Raw genomic sequence first — 14345 nt, 5'->3', positions numbered from 1 at the left:
CTTTGTCTCTATGACTCCTAGTACACTATCTTCCACAAAGTAGTTATTTAATAACTATTTGTTCAGTTGAGTAGAATTGAATTGGACCCATTTTCCAGAGAGGGTTAGGAGAGGAAAGGCACAGTTTATGGATAAGAAGGCAAAACTAATGAGGAACAACCAGAAACATAATTCCCCATTCAGAAGGATGGGGCTTGGTGAAAGGGTGTGTATCTTTGGAGTAAGAAAGTTTAGGGGGTGGCTAAGTGGCGCAGTGGATTCTGGAGTCAGGGGTACCTGACTGAGTTCAAATCCAACCTCAGACACTTAATAATTACTAGCTGTGTGGCCTTGGGCAAGCCACTTAACCCCATTGCCTTGCAAAAACCTAAAAAAAAAATCAAAACAAAAAAAAAGAAAAACTTTAAGCAAGAAAGAATAAATTAATTTGATTATAGGATATTAGTAGTAATTGATTTGGGCTTTTCTGGAAACCTCTCAGGGTTTTTCCTTGTCTAATAAGGGTAGGCTTCTCTTCAGAGAATTAGAGTATTATCATAGTAGCCAAGGAAGAAGGGAGAGCCCAGGAGGAGACAGTTAACAGTGTCAAAACCATGGAAGATGGAAGGATTAAGAAAGAAGAGAACTGAGAAAGGTCATCAGATTTATCAATTAAAAGATGATTGGCTAACCTCTGAAAAAAGCAATTTCAGTAAAATGATGGTTTCAGAAGTCAACTCAGGGAGAATGGTAGTGAGAGGGGAAAGAAAAGTATAGGAAAATAGTGAGAAAATCACTGGCATATCTTCCAAACCTGATATCAAAGAAAAAAAATTCTTTTTTTTCTGTCCTGGACCCCTTGAGGTCTTTACCCATAAAGCCTATAGGCCACTTCTCGGAAAAATATTTTTAAATGTATAAGATAAAAAGGAAATGATGATATTAGGGCACAAAAACAAAACCAAAAAAAAATAGTGCCCGAGACAGAGAGAAAGAGAGATAAGGACTTTTAAAAAATTGTTTATGCACCTCTGTTTTTGGTGCCAAAGATTTGGAAATTGAGGGGATGGCCATAAACTGGGGAATGGTTGATCAGGTGTGCGGTACTTGGAATATTATTATTCTATAAGAAATGATGAGCAGGTAAATTTCAGAAAAAGGCTTGGAAACACTTACATGAACTGCTGCAAAGTGAAGTAAGTAAAACCAAGAGAACATGGTGCACAGTAACAGCAATATTGTAAGATGATCAACTGTGAATAACAGCTATCCTCATTAATAAAATGATTAAAGACAATTCCTAAGGACTCATAATGAAAATTACTGTCCCCCTCTAGAGAAAGAACTGGTAAGAATCTGAATGCAGATCAAAATGTACTATTTTTCACTTTATTTTCTCTGGGGTTTTGGTCTGTGTTTTCTTTCACAATATGACTGATATGGAAATTTGTTTTACATAATTACACATGTATAACCTATATCTATTCACTTGTATTCTCAGAGAGGAGGGAGGAAAGGGAGAGAAAGAATTTGGAACTAAAAATGTGAAAAAAATGAATGTTATTATGAAAAAAATAAAATATTTAAAAATAAAGGATTATAATATGGAATAAAAATTGAAATCATATGAAATTAAAATCATATAAAATGCTCCAAATCACTATTGGTCAGAGAAATGCAAATTAAAGCAACTCTGAGGTACCACCTCATACCTATCAGATTGGCAATATGAGAAAAAGAAAATGACCATATTGAAAGGGATGTGGGAAAACTGAGACATCAATACATTGTAGAGTTGTGAATCTATCCAACCATTCTGGAGAGCAATTTGAAACTATGCCCAAAGTATTATAAAACTATGCATACCCCTTGACCCAACAACACCACTACAATTCTATATCCCAGAGATTAACAAGAAAAAGAAAAAGGACCTATTTGTACAAAAATATTTAGAGCCCTTCTGGTTGTGGTGACAAAGATTTGGAAATTGAGGCCTTGCCCATCAATTGGGAAATGGCTGAACAGGTTGTGGTATATGATTGTGATGGAATAACTATTGTGCTACAAGCAAATGATGAGCTATTCTCAGAAAAATCTGTAGGCTTCCATGAACAGATGCAAAGTGTAGATGCAGAGGCAGAACTAGATGTAGAACCAGGAGAACATTTTTCACAGTAAAGCAATATTATACAATGATGAACTGAACAACTTAGCTATTCTCAACAATATAATAATCAAAGACAATTCTTAAGGGACTTATGAATAAAAATATCTATCTCCAGAGAAAGAACTAATGGAATATGAATGCAAATGAAAACATAGTGTTTTTTAAACTTTATTTTTCTTGAGGGGCTTTAGGTTTCTGTTTTCTTTCACAACATGACTAATATGGAAATGTGTTTTGCATGACTGCACATGTATAGACTTTATCAAATTGCTTGCCTTCTCAATGAAGGGGGAAGGGAAGGATGGTGGGAGAGAATTTGGATCTCGAAATTATAAAAAACCAAAGGTTAAAATTATTTTATATGTACTGGAAAAAATAAAATATTTAAAAGAACAAGGTTTGAGACCCCAAGTCAAGAACTTCTGCCATTGAGAGTAGGCATATTATAGGAAGAATAGCAATAGAAATAGAAACTCACAAGAGACAAAATTCAAGAAAGGAGTTAGCAGTGAACCAACCCCATGGCTACTAACCAGAATGAGCTGATGGAGATCCCAATGCAAGGAAGTGAATTGGACCTTCTCAGTTTCACTGAGATTTGTCCAAATAGGCTACATGCTTAGAATATACCTGTAGAAGGATGAACCTGCTTCACATGAAGTAAAAGGGTAAAAGGGAGGGAGAGAGCCAGGAAGAAGAAGGAGCTCTGCAGCTTAAGAAGATAAATTTATCTGCGGAGATCAAGAAACCAGAGAAGATCAACATAGTGAAGAATATTTGAGTAAAATGGTGCGGCTAGGTGGCACAGTGGATAAAGCACCAGCCCTGGAGTCAGGAGTACCTGGGTTCAAGTCTGGTCTCAGACACTTAATAATTACCTAGCTGTGTGGCCTTGGGCAAGCCACTTAACCCCATTTGCCTTGCAAAAACCTAAAAAAAAAAAGAAAGAATATTTGAGTAAAGATCTGTGAAGAGAAAAACTGAAGCCCTATGTCAAAGGATTATGCCACACACAACCTGGATATGAAAAGAAATACATGAGTTTTAGGGACAGACTACAAGCTTAACAGCAGTGGGGGAGGGGAACTTCAATGATCAAGGCACCTACCTAGCAGAAGCTCTCTCTGTCAAAAGTAGAGATGATAATTTCATCCCTCAAAAGATAAAAGAAGCAAGGAGGCAATTCTGAACTTGATTCTCACTAAAAGGATGGAAACAGTTGCTCAAAATGAGATGGAAATCTTGAGGGGAAGTGATTATTCCATTTTAATAAGAAGAACAGATCTTTCTAGAATGTTTTGCATGTACAGTCTCATTTGAGTCTCATAAAAGCCCCATCCAAGCACTATAGCTAAATCCTTTTATAATTTCTATTTCATAGCTAAAGAAGGAAACAAGCTTTATTAAACTAGTTTCAGGTACTAGGCAGATGTTGTTGTTATTATTATTATTATCATTATTATTATTTAAAGTTGAAGAAATAGAGTCAGTCAAAAGGTTTTTTGATTTACTTACACAGCTAGTATTGAAGGCCGAATATGAACTCAGGTCTTCCTAACTCCGAAGTCAATGCTCTATCTAGCTAAGTCAGTTAGCTAATAAATACATATATATATATATATATATATATATATATATATATATATATATATATATATATATATATACATACATATATATTAAGCATCTACTACTGTGCTAAGAACTAGGGATACAAAGGAAAACCAAAATTCCTACTCTCCAGGAGCTCGCAGTCTAATGGGAAGGGACAACAAGCCAAAAACTATGTTCAAACAAGATAGAATAAGTTGGAAATATTCAATAGAGGGAAGGTATTAAAATTAAGAGGGCCTGGGAGAAGCATCTAGGTAATACAGTAGATAGAATAGCATGTCTTGGAATCAGGAGAACCTGAGTTCAAATTGGTCATCAGACGATTAGCTGTGTGACCCTAGGCAGGCAAGTCACTTAACTCTGATTGCCTCAATAAAAAAAGAGGGTTTGGGAAACCCCTTAGTGATGGTTATATGACTAGGTCATGTCAGAGGCAAGATTCAAATAGAAATTTCCCTGATGTCACATGTAACACAAAAATCACTTTGCCAACCAGTGATCCAGAGAATGAAGTGAGAGTGCAAAGACAACCTGCAGTACATGTCTAGATACTGAAGACAGGCCATGATTTGCCAGAATTGGACAGGAAGAAGGATGGTGGGTTGGGTCTTCAGAGGAGAGCAAAGTTCATTTAATTGCTCTGAACTTCTTTCTCAAACTTAGATCCATTTTTTTTTTAATTTTTGCAAGACAATGGGGTTAAGTGGCTTGCCCAAGGCCACACAACTAGGTAATTATTAAGTGTCTGAAGCCGGATTTGAACTCAGGTACTCCTGACTCTAGGGCCGGTGCTCTATTCACTGTGCCACCTAGCCACCCCAGGAGCACTCCTCTTTAAGTAGTCCATCACTAAGGATGCAATTGCATCACCCTGGAGGTAATAAGAAGACATATTTTGACTACAAGCAAACTGTGGAATAGACAAAGAAGGGGAAAATAAATGATGTCATCTAAGTAAAAGATGGTCTGGGCCCATGGCAAGACTAAGAGATGACCAATGGACAGCCTGAGGGAGTGAGAAAGATCTTCAATCTGGAGGGAAGTAGATAGAATGGAGGTGTGGGAAGTAGTGGTAGCGAAATTATGGGAGGATTTGAATAAGAATTGCATAAAAGGTGCAGATATTGTTAGGTTGTAATCTGAATTGTTGGAGAATATGCCTAAATCATTAAGATTACATCTTCATTTAAGTAGGATCAAGGGGATCTTCAGTGGAGAATTTCCAGGGTTTTATTCCTTGTCCCTGTATTACAGAGATGTCAAACATATAGAACAGTGGGAAATGCATCACATGTATCACACACAAATAACACATCCAAGTGTCACTAAATTAGATTAAAATATAATTATGCTAAGATTTGGTTTTCTATGCACCCACAGCAATTCTTATAAATGACTTGATGGTTCCCAGTTTTTATCTGAGTTTGACAGACTGCTATATTTTATAAAAAATTTTTACCAATGATTTGAATAAAGATGCAAATCCAGGCTCACTAAATATGAAGATAACAAAAAGTTAGCAAAAATAAATAAAAAGTGAAATAGTCAAGAATCCAAAAAGACCATCTTAGACTAGCTAACTGGGCTAAAATTAATAGCAATAGATAAAAAAATATTGCATTTGAGTTCAAAAAATCAACTTCACTAGAAAAAAATCTAACAAATATAGCTAGATATCTAATCTGAAAAAAATCCTGGGCTTCTAGTGTACTGAAAACTCAATGAGTAATAGTATGGTGCTAAAGGAGAACAAACATTAAGCACCTACTATTTGCCGAGCATTGTGCTATGCCGTTTCATTATCTCATTCGATTCTCCCAACAACCCTGGGAGGCAGGTGTTATTATTAACCTCATTTTACAGTTGAGCTGTCCTGGTAACTGTTTTCTACTAGCAGACGTTAACATATACTAACTCTCCTCCAAATGCCCTAACAACTCAGTTCCTCAGTCGACTTATTTCTCATAGACTATTCTTCACTCCTCATTTTTCACTCAAGGTCATACCCTGGATATTACTATCACCCACAAACATACCATCTCTGTGTTTAAGAATTCCCAAATCTGGGGCAACTAGATGACACAGTGACTGGCATTTGGTCCTGGAGTTGGTAGGATCTGAATTCAAATTCGGCCTCTGGACACTTAAAACTTACTCATCCTTAGCTAGTCACTCAACTCCATTGCCTGACAAAAAAAAAAATTTTAAAGAATTTCCAAATCCTATAACTCCTTTATCTGATCATAATCTTTTGGATTTTTAACTTCTCCCTCTGCCTTCCTTTACAAACCATATACTTTATCTGCTATAACTTCTAATCCCTTGACTATATCACCCCTGCACTAGCTGCCCTCTTTCTCCTCTTTTTCCCCCATCTTGATCCTTGGTCAACCAATTCAACTCTATATTGTCCTTCTCCCTTGAATACTGTAATAAATGGCTTGTGAACACTTAGTTCAGAGTGATTAAAATATTTTTTTATTGACATCTTAATAAATGGCACACCTCTCTCAAAGAGAAATCTGGAACTACTAGGTATTACATACACTTTGAAAGTCTTTTTTTCCGGGGCAGCTAGGTGGCATAGTGGATAAAGCACCGGCCCTGGAGTCAGGAGTACCTGGGTTCAAATCTGGCCTCAGACACTTAATAATTACCTAGCTGTGTGGCCTTGGGCAAGCCACTTAACCCCATTTGCCTTGCAAAAAAAAAAACAAAAACAAAACAAACCTAAAAAAAAAAAGTCTTTGTTCCTGCCCCTTAGTGCCAATCTTTGGCTGGGATCACAATCTAATTGACATAATTTGCTACCACAAGCTTTCCCCACCGTGCTCATTATACTAATGAATAAGAACAGAGCTACCTCCTTGAGCATGCACAAAGGAGCAGGATGCAGACCCTTGTTAACTCAGAACTAGGTGAGGCAGACCTGACTGAATCTCAGGATTGGTAAGATTTGGTAAGATGGAGGCTGTCTTTTTGTCTTAAATCACATACCTGCCCACAGGTAATCATACAGGCAGACCCCAGTCTTTGTAATGTATACTAACAATTCTCCCTTCACATTCTAGTGGAACCCAAATACCCCCAAATTCCTCACAACCCCTAGCCCCTTTATCATATCACTGATTATGCCAAGCCAAGTCTCAACTTTGGATCTTTCCAGTCATTTGTTGCCTTCTTTCCTACACATAGGGAAGATGCAGAAAATTATGCAACCTTTCTGGCTAGTTCATTACAGACAGTGAAACTGGACCCTTACTGCTGCTTAACAATCCTACTATACCCTTCTTATAAAGTCACTATCCCACTCTCCACAGTGGTTCTTCCAAACCTTTTCATCTCTCCTTAAACCTCCCATGGCCCCACCATCCCTCTACTCTCTGAACTAAGATTCTTGCCTCATTTTATAGAAAAAGTTGAAGCCATTCATCATGAGCTCCCAATTTTCCCCTCTTCTTCATTCTCATCAATCAGGCACTTCTACCACTCTCTCTTCCTGCACCTTTGTCTCATATGAAGAAGTAGCCTTACTCCTTACCAAGGCTAATTTCACTAGTTCTCCAAGAAATCTCATTTCATCCCAACCCCTTAAAAGATTATCTCCCTAGGGGCGGCTAGGTGGCACAGTGGATAGAACACTGGCCCTGGAGTCAGGAGGACCTGAGTTCAAATCTGACCTCAGACACTTAATAATTCCCTAGCTGTGTGGCCTTGGGCAAGCCACTTAACCCCATTGCCTTGCAAAAAAAAAAACAAACCAACAACTATAAAAGATTACCTCCCTATGTCATCCCCACTCATTCACTTATCTTCATTCTGTTCTGCCTAAACCTACAAATATGTCCATGTCTCCCCAATCCTGGAAAAAAAAATCCTCATTTGATTCTTTCATTTCTGTAAGTCTTCATTCTATATTTCTTTTCCTCTTTGTAGTTAACTCTTTGAAAAGACCATCTACAAATAGGTGCCTCCTCTTTTTTCTCCTCCCACTATTCTCTCCAAAGTTAGTAATGATCTTAGTAGTCAATCCAATGACCTTTTCTCAGTTTTCATTCTCCCTGTTTTCTCTGCAGTCTTTGACACTGTTGATCTTGTTCCCCACCCTGATACTCTCTTCTCTACATTTTTGATATACACTTTCTCTTGGTTCTTATCCTACCTATCTGATAGTTCTTTCCAGTTTCCTTTGCAAGATCCCCTTTCAGATTACACACTCTAATTGTAGGTGTCCCTCAGAGAGTTCTGTCCTGGGCCTCCTTCTATTCTCCTATACTACTTCACTTAGTGATCTCTTAAGCTCCCTTGGATGTAATTACCATCTCTTTACTGATAATTCTTCAAACTACCTTTCATATTTCAAACTCTCTGCAATCTTATATCTCCAACAGCCTTCCAAACATCTCAAACCAAAACAGAATTCATTATCTTTTCTCCATAAATTGTCCTTTCATATTATTATAAAGAGCAACACTATCCTCTGAGTCCTTCAGGTTTACCACCTAGGAGTCATTCTAGACTCCTCCCTACTTCTCATTCCCTATATCCAATCTGTTGCCAAGGTCCCCTTTCTCTCTTCTGACATCACCTCTAATATGGTGCAGGCCCTCCTCACCTCACACCTGAATTGTTACAATAGTCTGCTGGTGAATCTGCCTGATTCAGATCTCTGCCCACTCCAAGTCACCTTCTAATGAACCATTAAAGTGATTGTCCTAAAGCACAGGTCCAGTTATGTCATTCCTCTCTCTATCCAATAAACTCAGGTGGTTCCCTATTACCTCTAGGGTCAAATGCAAAAATTCTTTTATTGGTGGGGGTGATTCAAAGTCCTTTATGATCTAGCCAATCTTTTACATTATTCCCCAATACTGTCCTGCCTGTTCCACAAACAAGACACTCTCAGTTCTGGGCATTTTCTCTGACTACCTTTATCCCTAGAACACAATTCTATCTCCCTTCCACATCTCAACTTTTCCCATCACAATTTTTGATATACCATGTGTTAGCATAAGAAATTAAATGGGGATTTTGGGGGGAGTTTTGCAGAAGCCACAGATGACATGCAAAGGCCTGCAGATGGTACAAAAAAGTTTAGAAACTCAGACATGCCTAAAATATATGTATAGTTTTGCATAATATCAACCCAATTTTACAATAAGGTGTTACAAACATCCCGTAAAAGAAAACAAAAAAATTCAGACTTCTTCTCTAGGTCAAGGGAGGAAAAAAACATTTTACATGGATTTTCCAGATCATGGAAGGGAGCCATACCCCAACTCCCATTCTGTGGAAGCCTCTCTTGCTTAGTCCCAACTAGAATCAGATCTTTTACTGGCAGCCTGATGTCTTCCCTCTGTTAATTATTTCCAATTTAACCTGCATATAGCTTGCTTTATCTACATTTATTTGCATGTTGTTTCCACTTTTGGATTCTAATCTCCTGGAGAACAAGAACATTCTTTTGTCTATCACCCATTTTATAGTTGAGGAAATAAGCAGAGAGAGTGAATGACAAGATCCATGTCTGGTTCTCTTTTGACTTTTTGGGTGTAGACAAAAAAAAAATTCAATGCATACATAAGGCTGTGAAGTAGATACTTTTCCCAAATATGAGAGTAGAGATTGAGATTGGGAGAAAAATTGTAAGACAGGTACTAACCTCCAGAGGGGAAAAAGGGGGCGGGGGACCTGGAAAATTATAGATAGTGGCAGCAAGAATTTAGATCAACAGATTATTTTACTGAAGAAGGTTGCTTCTGGTAGTTGCAGGAAGGTCAGGAAGGAGCATTTTTTCAACTGGGCTCTTCAGTGGGATTTTGCTAAATCAAATAGGTTCTTAGGATCAGGAGCACAGGGAGGGAAATCTGGAGTGGTCTTAAGGGATGAAGCATGATGGGAGCAGAGAGCTAAATTTCTAGAAAATGGAAATCATGTGAGAGAAATGTTGGACAAGGATAAAAGAGAGTTTAGTAATGACTGAGTAGCTGAAGAAAGGGACGCCAGTGGAAAAGAAAAGTAATGGATAGAGATTGGTTCTAGGGACAGACCAAGTTGGTCAGGGATGTCAAAGTGAAGATGATGTTTGTCTTTCATTCTCTAAGAAGTCCATGAAACGAGGGAGGTGATGTCATAACAAGCACATGAATTGAATTGGATGGAGGGGGGGGTTGTGCTAAATCACCAACCTTACTGTCTCCTCCAGAGCTATAGGATCTAGTAGCCAGATATGAATCCAGGGATGATAAAGTAGAAAAGAGATAGAAAACAAAGGACTTTGGGAAGGACCTGGGTGACTTATTAAGAAGGTAAAGTTGGGAGATTTTTTTAGGTTTAGGAAGAGGAAAATAACTGTGGATTGGCCAAAGGAAATTCCTCAAAACCAGGCTCTAAAAGTGCCTAACATTGGAAGGAATTCACTAATCCTAGATACCAGCTCCTCCCCCAGACTTCTCTGATATCACTTTGTCCAGGTTTCCCTCCTTTCAGAAGGTTGACCAATTTGGGACTTCTCTTAAAAGGAGACAGAGAAAGATATCTTCCTTCATCTCCTTGAACATGAGTATATGTGCCAGGAAGAGAAAGTAAGAGGACCTTAATATTCTTCATTTTTTAGTTAGAGTTTCATATAAGCATTAGATTTAGTTGGTATTTTGTTGTTTGCATGCTGTTTTCCCCATTAGACTGTGAATTGCCCAGTGGGGCAAGGACTTTTCTTGGTATCCCCAATGCTGAGCTCAATGACTGCTTAATAAATTGCTCTGTTTGCTGAACAATTCAGGCAACTTCCAATTTACATTTTACTGTACCGGAGAAACTGAAAGAAAAAAAAAACTTTCTAAAATCCTCAGTTGAAATTTAATGGGGGGTTTTCTTAAGCTGGTGAAACAATAACAATGTTAATGAGGGCACCTCCTGGGGGAAGCTCTGTGTTCTTGGGGGAAACTAGTTTTCCTTTGATCAAATGAGTAAACAAAAATTTCCTTCTCACTTCCTTCCTCCTTTCCTCTCTCCCTCCCCGAGAATTTTTAGATAAACTTTTAGTGTTCAAAAGGGATTATCCCTTTATTTAGTCACTTTATTTAATCAGGGAAGAGGACACACCTAAAATTGAAATGAAGCCCTGGTCCTTTCTAGACTAAAGGTCCAGACTCAAGTCCTCCCGATTCCTGGGCAGTTAGAAGTTTTTTTGTTTGTTTTTTTGTTTGTCCCTTCTCTAAGAAGACAGTGATATCAAGGAGGACAAGCATGAGAAGTAAGTGAATTGGATTTGAGTGAGGTAGTGCTGTGCTAAATCATCAGCCTCACTTTCTCTTCCAGTCATACCAGATATGAATCAGGATAACTGGAGATGGTCCTGGAGTCAGAAGGATCTGAATTCAAATCCAGCTTCAGATACTTGCTAGCTCTATGACCTTGGGCAGATCACGTAATGCCTCTATAGGATAAAATACAGCACATCCTTCATTCAAATCAAATTGTCATGGCATCATCTCCCTGACATCCAGTCTTCTTTGGGAAGCAGAATGGCAAGCAAAGAAAGTAAGAAGAGTAATGTATAATTGCCTGGAAATAGAGACTTGAACCAGATTTTGTAGGACTGTAAACATAAAGCTGAGAAATTTGCATGTCATCTCAGTAATAATAGGGAATCATTGAAGATTTCTTGACATGGTGCTACCTGTGTTTTAGGGAGATCTTTTTGATAGATATGTGGATGATTCCTTAACTATAGAACATATTTAACAATAACTGATTTTATAATAGTTTATTATATAACTATATAATATTTTTAATAATAATAGATGATATTTACAAAATAATTTGCAAATATTATCTCATTGATTCTCACAAGAATCCTGGGAATTAGGTGCTGTTATTATCCCCATGTTACACATAAAGAAACTGAGGCAGACAGTTAAATGATTTGCTCGGAGTCACTGCAAATATCTCAGGTGGAATTTGAATTCAATTTCTCACTTCAAGTTCAGGACTCTAGCCACTGAGTTATCTACCTGCCTTTAGGTGAGAGATAATTGAGGGTCTGAATAGAGTGATGACTGTGTAAATGAAAAGGAGTCACAGGTGAGTTGTAATTATAGAAAAAGATTTAACAAGACTGCACAATTTATTGGATAAGGAGAAAAAATTGATAAACAGTGAAGAGTAAAGGATGATTTAAAACACTGAAGGATCGTGGAGTGTTCAACAGAAATATTGAAGGTTTAGGGCAGATCAGTTCTGTTTTAGACCAAGTGAGTTTGAGTTGCCCATAGGCCATCCAGGTAATGTTTGTCCATTTTTATTATTTTTATTTTTTTTATTTTTTTGCAAGGCAATGAGGCTAAGTGGTTTGCCCAAGGCCACACAGCTAAGTAATTATTAAGTGTCTGAGGTCGGATTTGAACTCAGGTACTCCTGACTCCAGGGCCGGTGCTCTATCCACTGCACCACCTAGCTGCCTCTTGTCCTTCATTTTTGAAGAAGACTAAATCAGGGAGGTGATGTCATAACAAGCGATTTGAGTGAGGGGGTGCTATGCTAAGTCACCAGCTTCACTTCCTCCTCCAGAGTCATCTGGGTCCAGTGGCCAGATATTAATGAAGACAACTGGAGATGGATCTGGATGTGAAGCAATTGGGGTAAGGTGACTTGTCCAAGGTCATACAGTCACACAGCCAGTAAGAGTAAGTGTGTGAGGCCAGATTCAAACTCCTGTCCTCCTGACTCCAAGGTTAGTGCTTTACCCCCTTCATCCAGATAGAGATATTTAGAAGTAAATTTGTGGTATATGACTTCAAATTTGTGACCTGCATAAGTCACTTAACCCTGATTGGGTTACATTTAAAAAAAAGGCAATGGGAAATTTGCATTGTGGAGATGAAGCTAAAGAAAGTTATAAGGCCTGGATCTTCATTGATAGGTGCTGTTGCTAATTATACTGTTAATCATATATTTTAATAACTAATTTATTATATCCTCAGCATAGACCCTCAAAAACCAGTGACCCCCAACCAGCAAATCAGCAGCTTTATATAGGACTTAGTTACATAGGCCAGATGGATTGTATGGAATTTTACAGAGGGCATAAGGGGAAGGTAAATAGTCAAATAATAGCTAACAGAAGGGGAAGATCTACAATAAGCAAAATTACAAACTGTCAGTAAACACTGGGAATATTACTAGAATGTACAAACTAACTATTAATACCAGAGCTATATACTTAATTACTTGACAGAAACCAATCAATTAACATTTATCAAATATCTTGCTGCCATTGTTCAGCCATGTCAGACTCTTCTTGAACCCATTTGAGGTTTTCTTGGCAGAAATACTGGAATGGTTTGCCACTTCCTTCTCCAGGTCATTTTATAGATGAGAAATTGAGAAACTGAGGCAAATGGGGTTAAGTGACTTGCCCAGGGTCACACAGCTAGTGACTAAGAACAGATTTGAACTCAGGAAGATGAGTCTTCCACTGTGCTATCTAGATGTCTAAGGCTTCCTATAGAAGATGGGATATTAACTGGGACTTAAAAAGTCAATTGTTACCCTTTGACCCAGCAATACCACTACTGGGTCTATACCCTGAAGAGATGATGAAAAAGGGTAAAAACATTACTTGTACAAAAATATTTATAGCAGCCCTGTTTGTGGTGGCAAAGAATTGGAAATCCAGTAAATGTCCTTCAATTGGGGAATGGTTTAGCAAACTGTGGTATATGTATGTCATGGAATACTATTGTTCTATTAGAAAACAGGAGGGACTGGATTTCAGGGAAACCTGGAGGGATTTGCATGAACTGATGCTGAGTGAGATGAGCAGAACCAGAAAAACACTGTACACCCTAACAGCAACATGGGAGTGATGTTCAACCTTGAAGGACTTGCTCATTGCATCAGCGCAACAATTGGGAACAATTTTAGGCTGTCTTCGAAGGAGAGTACCATCTGTATCCAGATAAGGAGCTGTGGAGTTTGAACAAAGTACAAGGACTATTCCCTTTAATTCGGAAAAAAAAAACCAACCCAGATGTCTTATTGTTTGATCTGGTTACCTCTGAGAATTCTGTTCTCTTTAAGGATATGATTTCTCTCTCATCACACCCAATTTGGATCAAGGTACAACATGGAAACAAAGTAAAGACTGACAGAGTGCTATCTGTGGGGTGGGGGTGGGGGGAGGGAAGCAAGATTGGGGGAAAATTGTAAAACTCAAATAATATCTTTAATAAAAATTTAAAAAAAAAGTCAATTGTGAGGGCAGAGATTGAAGAGTGTTCCAGGAGTAAGGGTGGGGGGGGGGCAGGGCATGTCTGGAGCACAGAGTGTCTCATTTGTGGAACTTTCAGAAGGTCAGTGTTACTACAGCAAACTGTATGGGTCCTCAGGAGTAACATATATACATACATACAGATAGATAGATAGATAGATAGATAGATAGATAGATAGATAGATAGATAGATTAAGAAGCATGGAAAGGTAGGAGTGAAATTAGGTTATGAAGGACTTTGATGCAATAGAGAGCCACCAGCCACTAGCATTTACTCAGTGGTGAAGTGATATGATCAACTTGCATTTTAGG

Source organism: Macrotis lagotis, chromosome X (genome assembly GCF_037893015.1).
Source record: "Macrotis lagotis isolate mMagLag1 chromosome X, bilby.v1.9.chrom.fasta, whole genome shotgun sequence".
In the NCBI taxonomy this organism is placed as follows: domain Eukaryota; kingdom Metazoa; phylum Chordata; class Mammalia; order Peramelemorphia; family Peramelidae; genus Macrotis; species Macrotis lagotis.
Note: the sequence above shows the minus strand (reverse complement) of the source record.